General features: G+C 46.1%; 1 protein-coding gene across 5 annotated transcripts in view; it reads left to right on the forward strand.

The window, feature by feature from the left end:
* The window catches only part of FRMD4A (FERM domain containing 4A), a 275,296-nt gene that overhangs the window by 161,377 nt on the left and 98,621 nt on the right, over positions 1 to 15,298 (forward strand). The window lies entirely within an intron of this gene.

The raw sequence follows: 15,298 nt of genomic DNA on the forward strand, positions 1-15,298 counted from the left end.
TGGTATTGATGGATGAATCTCCACTGAGCAGCAGTGGTTTACACTATAGGGATATAACATATCTCTTTGCTCTCATATAACTACTTTCTGTGTGAGATTAAGTCTGTGTTTGAGAATTTTGCCTTTTCTGGAATTTCTCCTCTCTTTTTTATAACTTTCCCTACCAGCACGAGTTCCTCCGTGGATTCAGACACTGCAGGGTGAAATACATTTGCCATGGAGTTTCTTTCCTCTTTAAAGAGATTCTGACATCTTTTTCTTTAGACAAACTGCAATCACATCTTCAGAGCTTCCTGGGACAGCAGACAGGCAAATGTTTTCCTGATCCCTATGGCAAGTGGAATGGAACATTGTCTTAAAATACATGTAGGGTCTTTCCCATAGTCCTCAGGATTCTAGCTCAAGTCCAGCTATTAAGGTGACCAAGAAGCTGCTCTTGAAGCTCTGTTTACAGAGGAATAATTTTGGCAGGGGAATATGTAGAAATAAAGGTTTTCCTACTGAATTCCATTCAATAGGAGGCTGTATCCTTGGTGAAAAAGGACATCTTATGTTGTGATTTAATGGTAGAGGGTATTATTCCCACTTAGCAGCTGATGGCACAGGGACCAGCAGCCCATACAGGTGTTTCCTGTGCTGCAGGGATCTCCTAAGCTGCACTCAGCCCATCCTGTGCTTTTGCAGGGCTGCCCAGACACATGAGTTAAAAAGGATGGGGTGAGACCTTCTTTTTCTCCTGTTGCCAAATCAGAGTTTGGCTGAATGGTAATACCAAAGTCCAAATAAATTGTGGGGATATATTCAGATGATGGCTACTCAGTTTCCAAAGCTTTCACTTGGTCAACAACTGTTTAAGGTACATGGAAAGCAAAACCAATAGAAATGCAGCTCCCACTGTTTAAATAATGAAGCTCTGGATGTTGATCAGAGGCAGACATCCACTGAGTCCATGGCATGCTCCCAATGCAGGGGATAAAAACTACCACACAGTTGTGGAAGGGTCTGTGAAGGAAGAGAGAATTTTGACACTGGGGCACTTGAGCCCCTCAAAAGTCAAAGCTAATTCCCTGCTACAAGTGAAAATCTCTCCTGCTTTATCACAGAATGACAAATGATGTGAATGGAGAAGGACAAAACCTTTTCCTGCTCTAATTCACCCTCCTCAGTTTTTCAGAAGTCACATTAAATGCAATTATTCTCATCACCCTCATGTATGAAGTGCAAGTCTTTCCAAAACTGCAGCCCTTCAGCATTAGAAATTATAAAGTTGTTTACTCCTTGCCAAAGAGCAAGTTTTGGGGTCAGTCCACAGCCACCTGGTAGGATATGAGGAGGGAGAGAGAGATGAGAGGGATCTGTCACACAGGCAGTGTGGCTGCTGGCCAGTCAGCAGAGATGCCTTCAGTTGCCAGAGGCCATCAAGACCTCCAGCATCATTTTCTGGAGGTGTTTGTGGTTCCAGCATCTGCCAGCAGCATGACTGATCTCCAGGCTGGCCCAGCTTATGAGGCTTTGTCTCTGTCACTCAATGAAATTTACTGGGAAGAGGGTCTCTGATATCCTTGCCCACACTGCTACTGTGGGATCTGCTCCTGCCCATCTTCCACATCTGGTTTAATGAAAGCAGGAACAAATACAGTTGCCTCATCACTTCCATCTCACTTTGCAGTGAGGATGTGGCTGGGTAAGAGCCAGAAAGACATTTTCTGGACATTGTCAAGGAAGCTCAGCCTGTGCCCAGCAACTCCCTGTGCTGTGCCACTGCTGGGCACACTTGGACATTTCCCCATCCACAGGCCACAGATCACTCCTTTTCAGAAGCCAGCTGCCTTTATTTGCTTTCTACCCCTCCTGCTTAGAAAAATTCCCTCAATTCTCTATAGTCTCCAAGCTTCTCCTTTCATGGTTCATTACATTCACTGGTTAATTCTAGTTGCCCCAGTACGTGGGTCATCACCCACATTTGTATGCACTTACCTTTTCCAATTATTTTCTTAGTAGCTGTTTATCACTAACAGTTTCTACCCTGCCTGAATTCTCTCCTAACCACTCTGTCTCAATTCTTTATTCTTTCTTTGCAGGAAAAAAGGTTGGGGATTTTTTTGTTTTGTTTTCATTTGTTTGTTTTTTGGTTGGTTTGGTTTTTTGGGTTTGTTTTTTTTTTTTTGGTATGGTTGGTTGAGGTTTTCTGGCTTTTTTAATAAAAACCACTCACTATCTCATAATTTCACTCTCCTTTTTTATAATGGAACTGATTTATTACCAGCACTTCTTTTTACAAATACCAGGGGAAACAAGCCTTTCTTATTCTCCCAGTAATTCCTATGGTGAGCAAGTATTATTTTGCTTTCTTTTCTTTTGAGTTGTGGCCAATAATCATTTTCTCCATTGCCTCCTCCTTTACTTATGGGGTTTTCACTGTGGCATTGGTGAGCCTGGAGTCAGAAAATGAAGCCCAGCATCCTTGTCCCAGTCCCATTCACCTTCAGGGTTGCCTACAAGGCATTAGAACAGAGCTGTGAGGAGGGGGGACTGCTAGGACCCATTTAGGCTCTTGACTGTCCTGATGTGCACCAGGATGATGCATCTAGAAGTGGAGACAGAACTTGCCCAAGGTTTCCCATTGAACTTTGATCTGCTCCTTGAAGTGTCCTCTCCCTGTCCTTCTGCTGCTGACATGGGCAAGTGCTGGATATGGTGGCTGCTGTGACTGACAGAGGGGGCCAGACCAGAGGATCCAGGCAGCTTCCTTGCTGTGCCCCAAGGCATGCTGGACACGGAAAACTTTGCTTCTTAAGGACACACACTGAAGTTGGCTTCATATATAGGCTCTGAATGTACAGACTCAGTAGGGAAGACTGCAGAGGTGCTGAAGGCAGGGTGAGTTTCTGTGCTTCTGCAGATGAAAAGTTGTTGATTTTTTCCATTCCCTCTGAAATAACCACAGTTCTATCACAAACCTAATCCTTGGTTATATCTTGCATCTTCTGCTGACTCAAGAAGCAAAGTCTCCTCTTGGGTGCTCACCGAGAGTGGAGGCACCCTCTGTCCTACAGGACAAGGTGTATCAGACCCTGCCCCATGGCCCAGCCAAGTCAGGGGCCAGTCCCAGCCACCACTCTGGAGAACCTGGGGACCACACTCAGGCACAGGAAGCCAGACTACCAGCAAGCAGGGGTGGCACAGAATTCCTGTGCCTTGGGAGCTGCACCTACACACTGCAGCACACTTTTACTTGACTCCAAGGTTAGACCAGCTTCCTTGGCTATCCCATTTCTCTCTTACCCTGACCAGCTGACTCCCCATAACAGCTGAGCTTTGCCATCAGGCAATGAGCAATGTAACCAACATCTGGCAAGTGAAGTTCAGCTTCTCTCTCCTGACCTTCCCAGAGGAACTGTTGGTCTGATATGTAGAATTTTCATAGGGTGATTTACATTTGAGTGTGTTAAGCCAGAAGCTTTAAAACATTGTGGTATGTTCTTAATATAGCACAAATAATTAAACTGATGAGAACATCCAGGAAGACCATTATGCTTCAACTCCCAAGTTCCTTAGGGCAGGGAAATCCAACATTGCTGGATGTATGGAGAGTCTGCTGGTGGAGCCAGCTCTTTTGACTGCATCCCTGAGTACAGACAGAGAAGATGAATGCAGCCCATGTACCCACTATGCTTCTGCAGGCATTCTCCTTCCCCAGTCTCAGCACACGAGGATGTAGATCTTGTTAAGTTTAATTCATTTCTCTGCACTCACAATTGGTGTCTGAAATAGAACAGGATGACTTAATCCTATGCATCCGATCTAGCATTATTATTTCCTTTATTTACTTTTATTAATGTTAGGTTTGCTAGCAGGGTTTTTTAAATAAATGATTTTAATGTGTTTAGAAAATGTTCTACAAAAATAAGCATTCACTTAACTTATTAAATATTTTCAGTGACGAAGAAGTGGCTTTGAGTGAGGATGGAAATAAACATCCTCATTCAGGAGAGATTTTTAAAAAGCAAACAGAACATAAGAATGCAGCTAAGCTAGTATGTCTTGGGAAATTATTTTTCCTTTTCCACATCAGCAATAACAGATCAAGAGCATTTCCAAGCACCAATTTATGTAGGCTGCATGAAGGGAGATGGACATTTCTACAGTTGATTTGAAACTGGATGAACTAGAGTGCTTCAGAGGTTTACAGTCGAAAAGATAAATGGATTGTGTGAGCTGTCCAATTTCATTATGTGCCCTAGCCAAACTCTTTCTTTAATGTTTGATAGAATTATGATCAAATATTTCAAAATAAAAATGCTGACCTCTATAGAAATTGTTGTTGACCTTGTCAAGGTAGGTTTAATGCTTTAAAAGAATACCAACAATCTCTCAGTGATATAAAACTTTTACAGGCACTACCAAATCGAAATATATATAGAAGGCAGCTGGTTATTCACACTGGCCGAGTGCTTATCAAGCCCCATTGTCAGCTGAGTGTGAAATGGATTCCTGCCCAGAAAGCTGCCTCTGAAGCTTGCTTCGTGTTCAAAGTTTGATTTGCCACATGTGATACAGTCAGATGATTTAAAACACAATTGACTTTCTTGCAGCAGTTGACTACCCTGTTTCAAAATTATACACATCTCCAGAAACTGAAAGGCAAGTACTTGTGAAGACCCAAAATACTTTAAGCCAAATATTTACAATAGCAATTATCTGAATAAATTTGTCACATATTTTCTTAAAGTAGGCCACCTCACTTCCAACCCAGAGTGCTGCACAGAATGCCATATCTGTGTCGTTTCTCCTCTGCATTAAGGCAAGGGTTTGAACCAAAGCTCTGCACACAAACCCTCTTAACTCCTCAGCATGTGCAATTAGCATCTTGAGCTGCTTCAGTTTGTATTAATTTAGCATCAGTCTCCAGTTGGAGAGCTCCATCTAATCTGGCCTCTGTATCCGTCACTGCTGCACTTTGTGTGCAAAGGAAGGTGAAAAATCTGAGCCCCCAGTTCTGTGACAAAACCATGAGATATGTTTAGCTTCAGTAATATCCTTGCTTGCTTAAATTGATTGCAGATAATGACAATGAAATCCATCTCTGTTGCAGGGGCCTCTTCCACAGGTTAAATGCCTTTGGGTTGAAAAATTAGACCTTTCTGACTCTTTTCAAGGATGAGGGAAAGAAGAAAGGGTTGAGTGGTTACCCAGGCTTCTTTAAGGCTGTGGGAGCATGATCTGCTATGGCCTTCTTCAGGTAACTAGTGCTGATATAGCCAGTGCTGCTAAACCATGGAGATCCAAGTGCCAAACACACCCAGTGCCAGTGACCTGGAGGTCAAGTGGGGTGGGAGAAGCTGAAACCACCATGACCTTGGAAGTCATGGTTTGCTTTAAAGCACAAATGCTTCAGTCCACTGCTTGTATGAAACTGATGGCCCTGAGCCAGTGCAAAGTCCTCCTGTGTGGGGGTATTTTCTTTCTGCTCTGCTGATTTATCATCCATATTTTTCTCATTTATACATACAAATCTTGTAGATGCTTCATGCATGAGGAGATGGGAAGCTACCAAATGGATCACTAATAGGTTCAAGACATTGAGGATGATTTAAAGGGCTCATGAATCTGATCATCATAGATGGGAATGGCTTTTCTTCTGCTCTAAAGGAACTTAATTTGCTTGAAAGTTGCTTGTTTGGGTCTACATAAGTGAGTACCTTTTTTTTTGCACCAGTCCTTCTGAGTTAGTGCCTCCTAAGTTTGCTCTAAATTCCCTGAAAGTTAAAAAAAATAATAAAAATCAATCAAACCTGTTAAATTTGGGATGTATTTTCATTAAAACTCTATTAACCCACAGCATGCAGCTCCTGATGTTACTATAAAACTTCTCGTGGAGTTAAGAGTAGCCTCCTGCAGACACAGTATTTGCTGGAGTAAGCACGTAGTGAAGCAAGCAGCCAGCCAAGCTTGTCTTCAGGAGTGTCTTGTAAAGGTCAAACCAGATTTGATGTTGTGTTAGGATTTGGAAGAAACACAAAGAAAGATAATAGAGGAAAGGATCTGTTTCTTCCAGTAATCCAAAAACAAATCTAGAAAGTTTAAATAAAGAAAAAGTTGCATGTGCAAATTGACTCTGGGCAACTTTTTAACTTGCTTCAGTGATGTTTTCATGGCTGATTAGATGAGCTGGCAGTGACTTTGGCAGTGCTACAAAAGCCATTTTTACATCAGTCAGCATAAGGAATTCCATACTTTCCATCAAATCCCTCCAAAAAAGAATACTGCTTTCCCTTCCAATTCAGTTTTGCTTCTGTGGTTGGCCAGATCTTCTCACTCAGTTCATGCTCCTGGCCACAGTTCAGTTGGACAGGACTCGAGGGTGGCTTGAGTCCTCACACGAGGTTACCCTGTGTGATCTTTCTCATCCTCAGAAAAATATTCCAGGGGTAAATGTGAGGATTTTGACCACTTTCCTCTGGAAATGCTGTGCAGAAGAGACTGCTTGTGCAGGCACAAGATCAGCACTCTGGCACACAGGAGGTGCACTGGGGGACAGAGGACCTGGCACAGATACCCCATGAAGGGGACGTGCACAAGCCTTCACATCCAGACTGCACAGCCCAGAGAGGCAAACTCATGGGGGATCCCAGGAAGAAATAATTTACAGTTTGCTGCTCCTGCTGGCACCCCATGTAGTCAGGGCAGACCAGGACACCAGTTTGAATGCCAGGCACAGCATCCTTTCCCTCTCCCCAGCCCTGCAGGAGACAGAGAGCCAGATTCTCATGTGGGATGTAGCACCAAATCTCCTTGCACTTCAGGTCTATGGACAAAAATTATGTGATCAGAGCCAGTGCCAGCCCCAAACCTGGGGTTTTCCTTCTGCCATCCTCAGCACATCCAGGCCAGGCTCTTTCTTTAATATATGTGGGGAAGTAGCTGTTCCCAGTGGAGACAGAGAAGGGATGGAGTGGGCAGAGGGCTGAAGGACAGAACAGGGAAATGCTGAGGCTTTTGTTATGGATGAGAGAAAGATCTGAGCATGGAGCACATTTCCTGTCCCAGGACCAGTTGCAGCTGGCTGGCCTCTTTGGATGCAGTCACCTGAAAACTCTGCTGGAGTTGTGGGATCATACAGAAGGCAACAGAGAGGAATGGGGTCACTGGGCATTGACACAGACCCCTTCTGAATGGAGGAAGAGTGCAGCTGCCTCTGCATCAGACAAGAAAGGGAGGAGGGATGCTAGAGACCCAAAAGTGTCTTTTTCATCCCACCAACTGCTTCTCATTTTGGTTTTGACATGAATTTGCCATGCAGACTTGGCCAGCTCATGCTTTTTGCTTTCTGTGACTGCAAAGTTATTTAAGCAGATTCTCATTGCTAATATATGGGGGAATTAGAGAGCATCAGCAATGCCTTCTGACTTAAGAGATGGAGTGTCAGGTCTCAGCTGAACCCACAAATGCAGCTATCTGTGAATATTTCTGAGGCAACTTGTCAGTAGGGTGTTTCTAATCCTTTTACCAAACAGATTTTTTTAGAAAACTTGGGATTTTTTTTTTGTCTATTTCACTCTGACCCTAATAAATCTTAATTCCCACAACTTGCGGGTGTTGACTTTCCAAGAAAAAACATCAGTGGCACTCTGTCACCACCCTCCACATTCCCGAGGTGGCTGCTGGAGGCAAGTTGTCTCATTTGCTTATGTAAATGAAGAAAAGAGATTTTTAGAGCCAACCTCTTACTCTGGGAAGGAGGTGCTGCCTGTGCCAGCACGAGCAGTGCTCCTGCTGCCAGTCCCCAACGCTGATGGAGTTCAGCTGTTCCGTGACAAAAAATAAGGCTCTCCCTCTCCAGGCATTTTGCATTTCAATGAATAATTTTTCACCCAGCTACATCCCAGCCTGCTTTGATTATGTGCACTCCATAAATTGACATAATAACGTGGAGTTGAGGAATAGAGGATCTATCCCATAAGGGGAATTGCAGCCCCTAAAGCCCCAAGCCTTTAGCCTGAGCAGTTTTGTACAATATTATTACCCTGTATTCAGATGACATAATTACCAAAAGGGCCCTTACTGGGTATTCACACAACATTATATGGAGTGACTTTGGGTTTTTCTTTTCTTGGAAATACATGCAAGGGGTTAAACAAGAGGATGATAGAACTGTTGGCAGACAGTTTGACAAGAGGAGAATTGCAAGTGAGGGACAGTTCAGTGGCCCCTGGGTGAAAGAATTATGTGTTCCATGTACGAGGAAGCAGGGGAGGGAAGGAGTTACAGTCCATAAGGCTGCTGCCAGTGAGTATCAATGCCCTGAGGAACAGAGTCAGAACACACAATGCCTGTATGTGCTTCTTCACTGCCCTTATCTCCGTGGTGTTGGACCATAGGCTTGTGGCTGGTTTTAGCTGATGATCTAATTCATGGGGAGGACCTGGAGTTTGCTTCATTAGCAAATGCTAATAGTCGGTGGAGAGGAAGAATTGTGTGTGAAGCAGCGTTTGGCACTTTCATTTCCTCCTGATTACACTGCCCAAGGCTCCAGCAGACCCAAGAAGCAGCCCTGCTCCCTGCCTGGTAGGACTGCCTGGGCACAGCCACGGAAGGAATAGCTCTGCATTCATGCAAACTGTTCCTTTTCCACCTCACCTCTCCTGCTGATAGACTGGCCACACTGCACGCATTCCCCAGACTGCATTGCTACTGAAGCCACCAAAAATACGTTTTTCAAACATTCAACCTTTGAATGTTGACCAAAATTTGACCAAATCAACAGGACTTGAGTGGCTGGTTTGAACTAAACACACTTCACAGTCCATCCTGCAGAAACCAAACCTGCTCACAGCTAAATACCAGTGGTTGGAGTCCTGGAGCCTGTGCCTGGCCACAGCTGGGTTATAGCACAAAATCAGTGCTGAGCATTGCAGCACTTGGCTTAGCAGTGTCTCATCTCTGCATTGTTGTGCTATTTTGCACTGTAAGTCCCTCCAGCAAGGAGACAGTGGATGGTAGCAGTGTTTTTAACCTTAATGAGTGAAACATTGCTTGGTGTGAGTTAGGTACCTGGTTTCCACAGCTCAATGTGTGTCTGTGCTGGATGGATTTGGGTGGCACGTGTCTGTCCATATGTTGGAAATATACATTACCCAGAAACCTTCTGCTGCAGAGAATTAGGGAGAAGCTATGACATGGGGGAGGGGGAACAGACAGGCTTGTTTGACAGTTAATAAAACAATGAAATATACTTTGTGTGTGCCTGAGTTTCTAGGGACATACCAGCAGCTGCTAATACCATGTCATCTGTTTTTTATTCATGGCACTGCTGGACTGTGGATAGATAATCTCTCTCTATAACTCACTCATTTCTAAGCTTAATGGGAAGCTGTCATAGAGAAACATGCTTCTCTGCCAAAAGTGGGCAGTCTGTCTTTCCACTGGGGGAACACATGATTCCAGAGTTCCTTGCTCTGCTCAAATCCCAGTAACATTGTCTTTTAATTATATTGAGTATTTAATACTGGAGAATGCTCGTGTTTCTGCTGTATTTTCCACAATGACTGGCAGAAACAGCCCATTCTGCCTGTCAGACAGAGAGGAGCTCCCTCCCTCTGATGGGATCTTCTCCATCCCTCCATCCCATCTGGTCGTCTTCGTGACCCTCCTCTGGACCCACTCCAACAGGTCCATGTCTTTGCTGTACTAAGGGCTTCAGAACTGGATGCAGCACTCCAGGTGGGATCTCACCAGAGCAGAGTAGAGGGGAAGAATCACCTCCCTCAACCTGCTGGCCATGTTTCTTGTGCTGCAGCACAGAACACATTTGGCTTTCTGAGCTGCACGTGCAGATCCATGCCCAGCTTTCCATCCACCAGTACCCCCATGTCCCTGTCCACAAAGCTACCTTCAATCTCTTCATTCCCCAGCCTGTCTCTGGGGAATACCAGATGCCAGGGGTTTCCCTGACCCTGTGTGTTGCACTTGACCCTGTTGAACCTTGTGAGGTTCCCATGAACCCACTTCTCAAGCTTGTACAGGTCCCTTTGGATGGCATTCCTTCCCTACAGCTTGGTGTCAAGCTTCTCCCAGTCTGTAAGTAATCCATCTCCCCAGAAGCCCTCTTCCTCCTCCTCCCATCCTGTGGCTAGCACATGCCCATAACATGTATTATCATTAAACCTGTGAGAAAATTACTGTGGCTGATGTTAGGAGGCACCAAAATGGGGTTTTCATGTCACCTGGAGCAGCAGAGTCTTGCTCTGCATCACCTGTATCTCACATCCTCCTTTTCCCCTTTTCAGCACTGGGGAGGTGTCCCATGAGCAGACCCCAGCCTGCTCCCCCAGTGGGTACAGCAGCCCATATGAATGAGCTCATGCTAATATGAACTCTTCCATTAAATACATCAAAGAGCCATGAAACTGGGATTTTGACACTGAATCAGTTTGAATCATCATTCCTCATGCAGCTTCCCTTTTCCAAGGAGCTGCCAGGCTTGTCCTTCCCCTCCCTACTTGCCTTCAGTGCTCTCTGTGCTCTGCTGTTGTTCAGGGAAGTTGCCATCGTGTCTAATTGGGAAGAGACACCTGTAGAGTGTCTCTGTGCAGAGATAACTGGAATGCATGGAAGAGAGACTCATCCCCTGTGGTTAATTTGCCAGTGCTGAGTTCTCCTTTAAATAGAGGCAAGGAGATACAGACAGAGCTTGGACATGGCATGCACTGACATTTTCTTGGTGTAGTTTTTGCTAGCAAAGGCTGTGCCTGTAGTCTAGGGCTTGGAGTGGGCCCTTTAAGCAAGGGGAATTGCAGTGAGACATCCCCTGGAGTGTCAGCCAAGTGTGATCCTGTATGGACCTTCTTGTATTGCCTTTGGTGCTTTTTCATCATCTTTCTTCATGGCAAGTTCAAGTCACAGAGCTGCTACTAAGGCTCAGTGCTTTTCCTGCCACCTCCTGACACCACTAATAAAGCTCTCTCTTTCCTCCAAGTCATTATTTGAACAAACTTCAGCTGCTTTGGAGGCCAAGAAGGGAATGAGTTCACTGCTTCAAGCCTGCAGGGTTGCAAAGAGCCCCAGCCATGTGTTCCCTGTGCTCCTCACTGCTGAGGCTTTGTGGATGCACAGCATTATCATTTCAGACAAGCCTCTCTGGCATGGCCCAGGGAGCAGGGAAGGATGTCTGGGTCATTCTACTAATAAGGAGGCAGCCCCTACTGAGTCCATCTCTGCGCCCCTGCCTCTCCAAGAGGGAAGGAAGAAACCTCTGAGTGCTCTGAAGTCAGGCTTGACTTCACAGCAGAGTTGTCTACTCTGCTGTATCAGGAATTCCCTGGGCAAGGTTTGGTCCACCATACCTGGCAGGTGGATCCTGACATGTTAGGCTGTATAGAAAATGTCATGTTTGCAAGTCCAGGAAGTCCAGGCTGAAGTAGGATTTGGGGAGTACAAATATGGATCCAGAGCCAAGAAAGCTCAGGTTACTGCCATGCAGAGAAGCCTCAGGGGCAGGGTTTGGATAATAAATGGCCAGTGTCTGTGCCAGAGACTTGGATACACAGGAGTGTTGGTCCCTCAGCCTTTCCTCCTGGCAGTAGTAAGAACTTAGCAGGAACAGACTCTTCTTCCCCAGGGCCACAGCTCCAGTGTGCTGGGAGCACAACTGGGTCCCTGCTGATTTCTCTAGTAACAATAGATATTGATTTACAGAACACTGTTCTTTACATGCCTATCTGAAAAGAGGGTCCCGTAGCAGGATGGAGCAGCAGGGGATTCCCTGGCTGTGTAATGCTGCTCTGACAGCCTACCCCACCACCAAAGCATGTTCAGCCCTCACCAGTCCAGATGAAGGATTTCTCCTGGTGTTCCCCATCCCAAGTCTAGGCCAGCCAGCTGCAGCTATGACAGCCCCACAGCCTGCTTTTTGTGATACAGGTTACATGGAGGATGCCAGGAAGGTGTAGGTAGGAAAGGGATGAGGAGCAGCAGATGCAGAGGGGTCTCCACACCTGCTTGGGCAGCTCCCAGGGCAACACAGACCAGCTCTGTAGCTCTGCATTGAGGACATGGTTCAGTTTCTACTTGGAATGCCACCTGTTACCCTGATTTATTTCTGTGGGATGCACAGGGTGCATCTTGCTGACCATCCAATTGTATTGAATCCAGAAGGTCCCAAGCCCACTTTCTATTGATTTCCCTGCTCTCACAAACCAGTCCCCATCTCCTTCGATGTGTCTGTGATGGAAGTTTTATTAATGCAAAATTTTCCCTCTGGAAAATGAAGTCCAGAAATTAATAATGAATTAAAACAACTTGCCACAGGCATTGCTAATGAGCTCTTTGTCTGCTCAGCTCACATGAAAGGAGGTCATTGCTCAGCCGTTCCCATCGCGAATGGCAAGAAGATTAACCGCGAACATCCAGCGTGGGGATCTCTCCTGAGACAGCAGGACAGGCTGCAGCTCAGCTTCTGCCTGGCTGGCTTGTCCTGCCTTATCCCTGCTGTGCAGGTTTGTCTCAAGGAGTCTTTACCACCTGGAGAAGACACCTTCCTCCCCTCCAAACACTCAGGTTGCCTGTGTGTGTTGGGAGGACACCCAAGTCATTCCACTGCAAAGGACAATAACCTTGCAGAGCTTAAGGGAAGAGCGGAAAGTAATCTTGGAGGGGACTAGCAGGGCTTAACTTCACTGCCATAAGCCTCTTCAGGGACTCTGGCCCAGAAACTAACCTGGCACCACTCCAGTGCTGGGTCTGCATCTATTGTTCTTTTCCCTTATCTTGCAAGGCAAAGGGTTATCCTGCCTTATTTGCTACCACAGGCTTTGGAAGAGGCCCCACTGCAAGGGTACTGGAAATCGTGCCCCTGCTGAGCCTCAGGAGGCTGTGCTGCTGGGAGAAGAGCATCCACTTCTGGGCAGTAGGCATGGAAAAGCTGTCACACCATGCTGACCACCTCTCTTGCCTTTTTCAGCCTAGTCTCACTCAGCAGAAATAAGGAAACAGCATGTTGCATTTACCCATCCTGGGGTGGGTGGGTGAAAGCAAGTGGTTATGGGTACTGCTCCTCTCTTGATAGCTGGGGGTAGATGCATCAGTGCATGGGGCAAGGGATGTTGAACATCACTTCTCTATGATGTGACTGAAGAGCAGAAGGGACTTTCTCCCTTGTCCAGCGTCCCTTGTGGCAGTGTTGTCTGACTGCAGCAGAGGGACCCACACCTTCCCCACGTCCACGGGCAGCCTCTTACCCATCACCTGTTTATGCTCTGTTCTAGCAAAAGCTCAGCCTTTTGCTAAGTAATTTCCATGTGCTTAACCCAGGCTTGGGAAAACTCTGCTGTGTTTGAGGTGTGATGTTTCACCACTCTTCCCCACCCCTGCTCTCTCAGGTGGGACACCCAGCCAGGCTGACTGATGGCTCACTCCCTTGCTTGGCAGCACAATTGCTCGTTTGTCAAATAACTGAGTCACGCAGAGCACTGGGCACCAGGCAGTGACAGCCACGCAGCTCCCAGCCTGCAATACAGTCCAGCATGGGGGTGCCTGGATTCACCTCCACCAACTGTCCCCACCACAGCCTTGGCCATGGAGGAGTCAGTCCTGCCATGCATTCCCACCCTTCCTGGGCTGTGAAGAAATCCCTTTCTGGTGCAGAGAGAATTTGGGCCACCCAGAAGAGAAAGGAGCAGGGACCCTTAGGCAAGGTCCGGGGAAAGGCAAGGCTTCAAACTGTACACTGACAGCAGGAAACAAACCCCTCTTCCCCTCTCTCCTCTAAAAGTTTGTGTTTGTTTGTCTGTTGTTGAACTGAAAACTCACCCAATGCCCCCAGTAACTACCTGCACTGAGCCCATGTATCTCTGAATTCACCTGGCAGTCTTGCCATCCTCTTCATCACAATATTTGTGTATATCATAAGTCAAACTGTAGCTTGTCCTTAAAATGCTCTGACAAAAAGAGGTTCATCTTACAGAAGACAGATGCTGCAAATGTCCATCCCACCCAGCCCAATGCCAGGAGGGAAGTATCTGAGGATTCCCCCAGTGAGACTGGTGTAGCTGGTGTGTTCTTTGCTTGGGTCTTTGATTGGACTCAGGGGGACAGGGGACCTGACCATGGTCCCATGCCTGCTCCATTCATCTCTGAGCACCATTTGGGAACTTGTTCAGGAGTGAAGGTCAGTGCAGTCACAGTGTTGTCATAGCAGAGCCTCCAATGGTTGTGCCTGAGAAGTTTGACTTGGGAATTAAAATGAAACTGGTTGCATTCTACCAATTTGTTATCTGCCAGGCTGTTCCTACTACACAGCAACTTGTCTCATATTTATTCAGAGGCTGTCTTAAGCCAGGGCTGCATTTAGGCACAGCTATTGTTTTTTTCTTTGCTGGCATGACCTAGAAACCCCCCATGCATTGGATGTCCCCATAGGGTGGGTAGAAAATGGTGTAATGCTCATCTGAATGCCAGGGAAATATACAGAGAAGTAAGTTTGTCCAAGCTGTGTCAGGGACTGTGATAGTGCTGGGTTTAGGGACATTTTCAGAGAGTCTGAGTCTTAGGAAGCTGAAAGTTGGGTACAAATCAGGTTTGTTTTTAATATAGCTGTGTTTGTGTTTACAGGACAGGGCAGTTAATTAGGACATCAGGGTTCTGATGTCCCTGCCACCTGTTTTCTGCACAGCATTATTTCACCTCCATTTAACAACAGGTTCATGTCTGGGGTAACTGACTCAGCTGCTTGGCAGACTCATTGGGGCAGTCAAGCCTGCAGACAGTTTTATTTTCACTGAGGTTTGCAGCACAGAGATTTGTAGACCAAATCCTTGTAAGTGGTCACCAGGGAATATTGTTGGGATCTCTGACCCCAGCTGTGCCAGTGTTGCTGTAACAACTGCAGCTCTGGCATCTGGGGCTATTACAAGGCTGCACTTACCTGGATCTTTTGTACCCCTGTTTCCTACAAGAGACAGGATGAGAGCTGTGCTATTGCCAAGGCTTCAGAAATCTGGTTGGAAGAACCAGAGCCCAGCAGAGCAGATGAAAATTCATAGAGGCAGGAGAACACATTAGAGTTAAAAGACAATTAAGGTTTTGCAGAAAAGGCAGTAATGAACCATCCTCTGCTTCTCTGAGCTTGGCTTTTTTTGTCTTACAAAGAGTATTTTGAAAGTGTGTGCTGCTTTCCTGTCTTTCCTTCCAAGTGCCTAAATTTGAGGAGGTTTCCTTTTCTCTATATGACAAGCAATAGTGAATGGGAAACTATTTTGTTCTGTCATTTACTTCTCATTTGGTCCCATCACATCCTATC

Source organism: Haemorhous mexicanus, chromosome 5 (genome assembly GCF_027477595.1).
Source record: "Haemorhous mexicanus isolate bHaeMex1 chromosome 5, bHaeMex1.pri, whole genome shotgun sequence".
NCBI classification, from domain to species: domain Eukaryota; kingdom Metazoa; phylum Chordata; class Aves; order Passeriformes; family Fringillidae; genus Haemorhous; species Haemorhous mexicanus.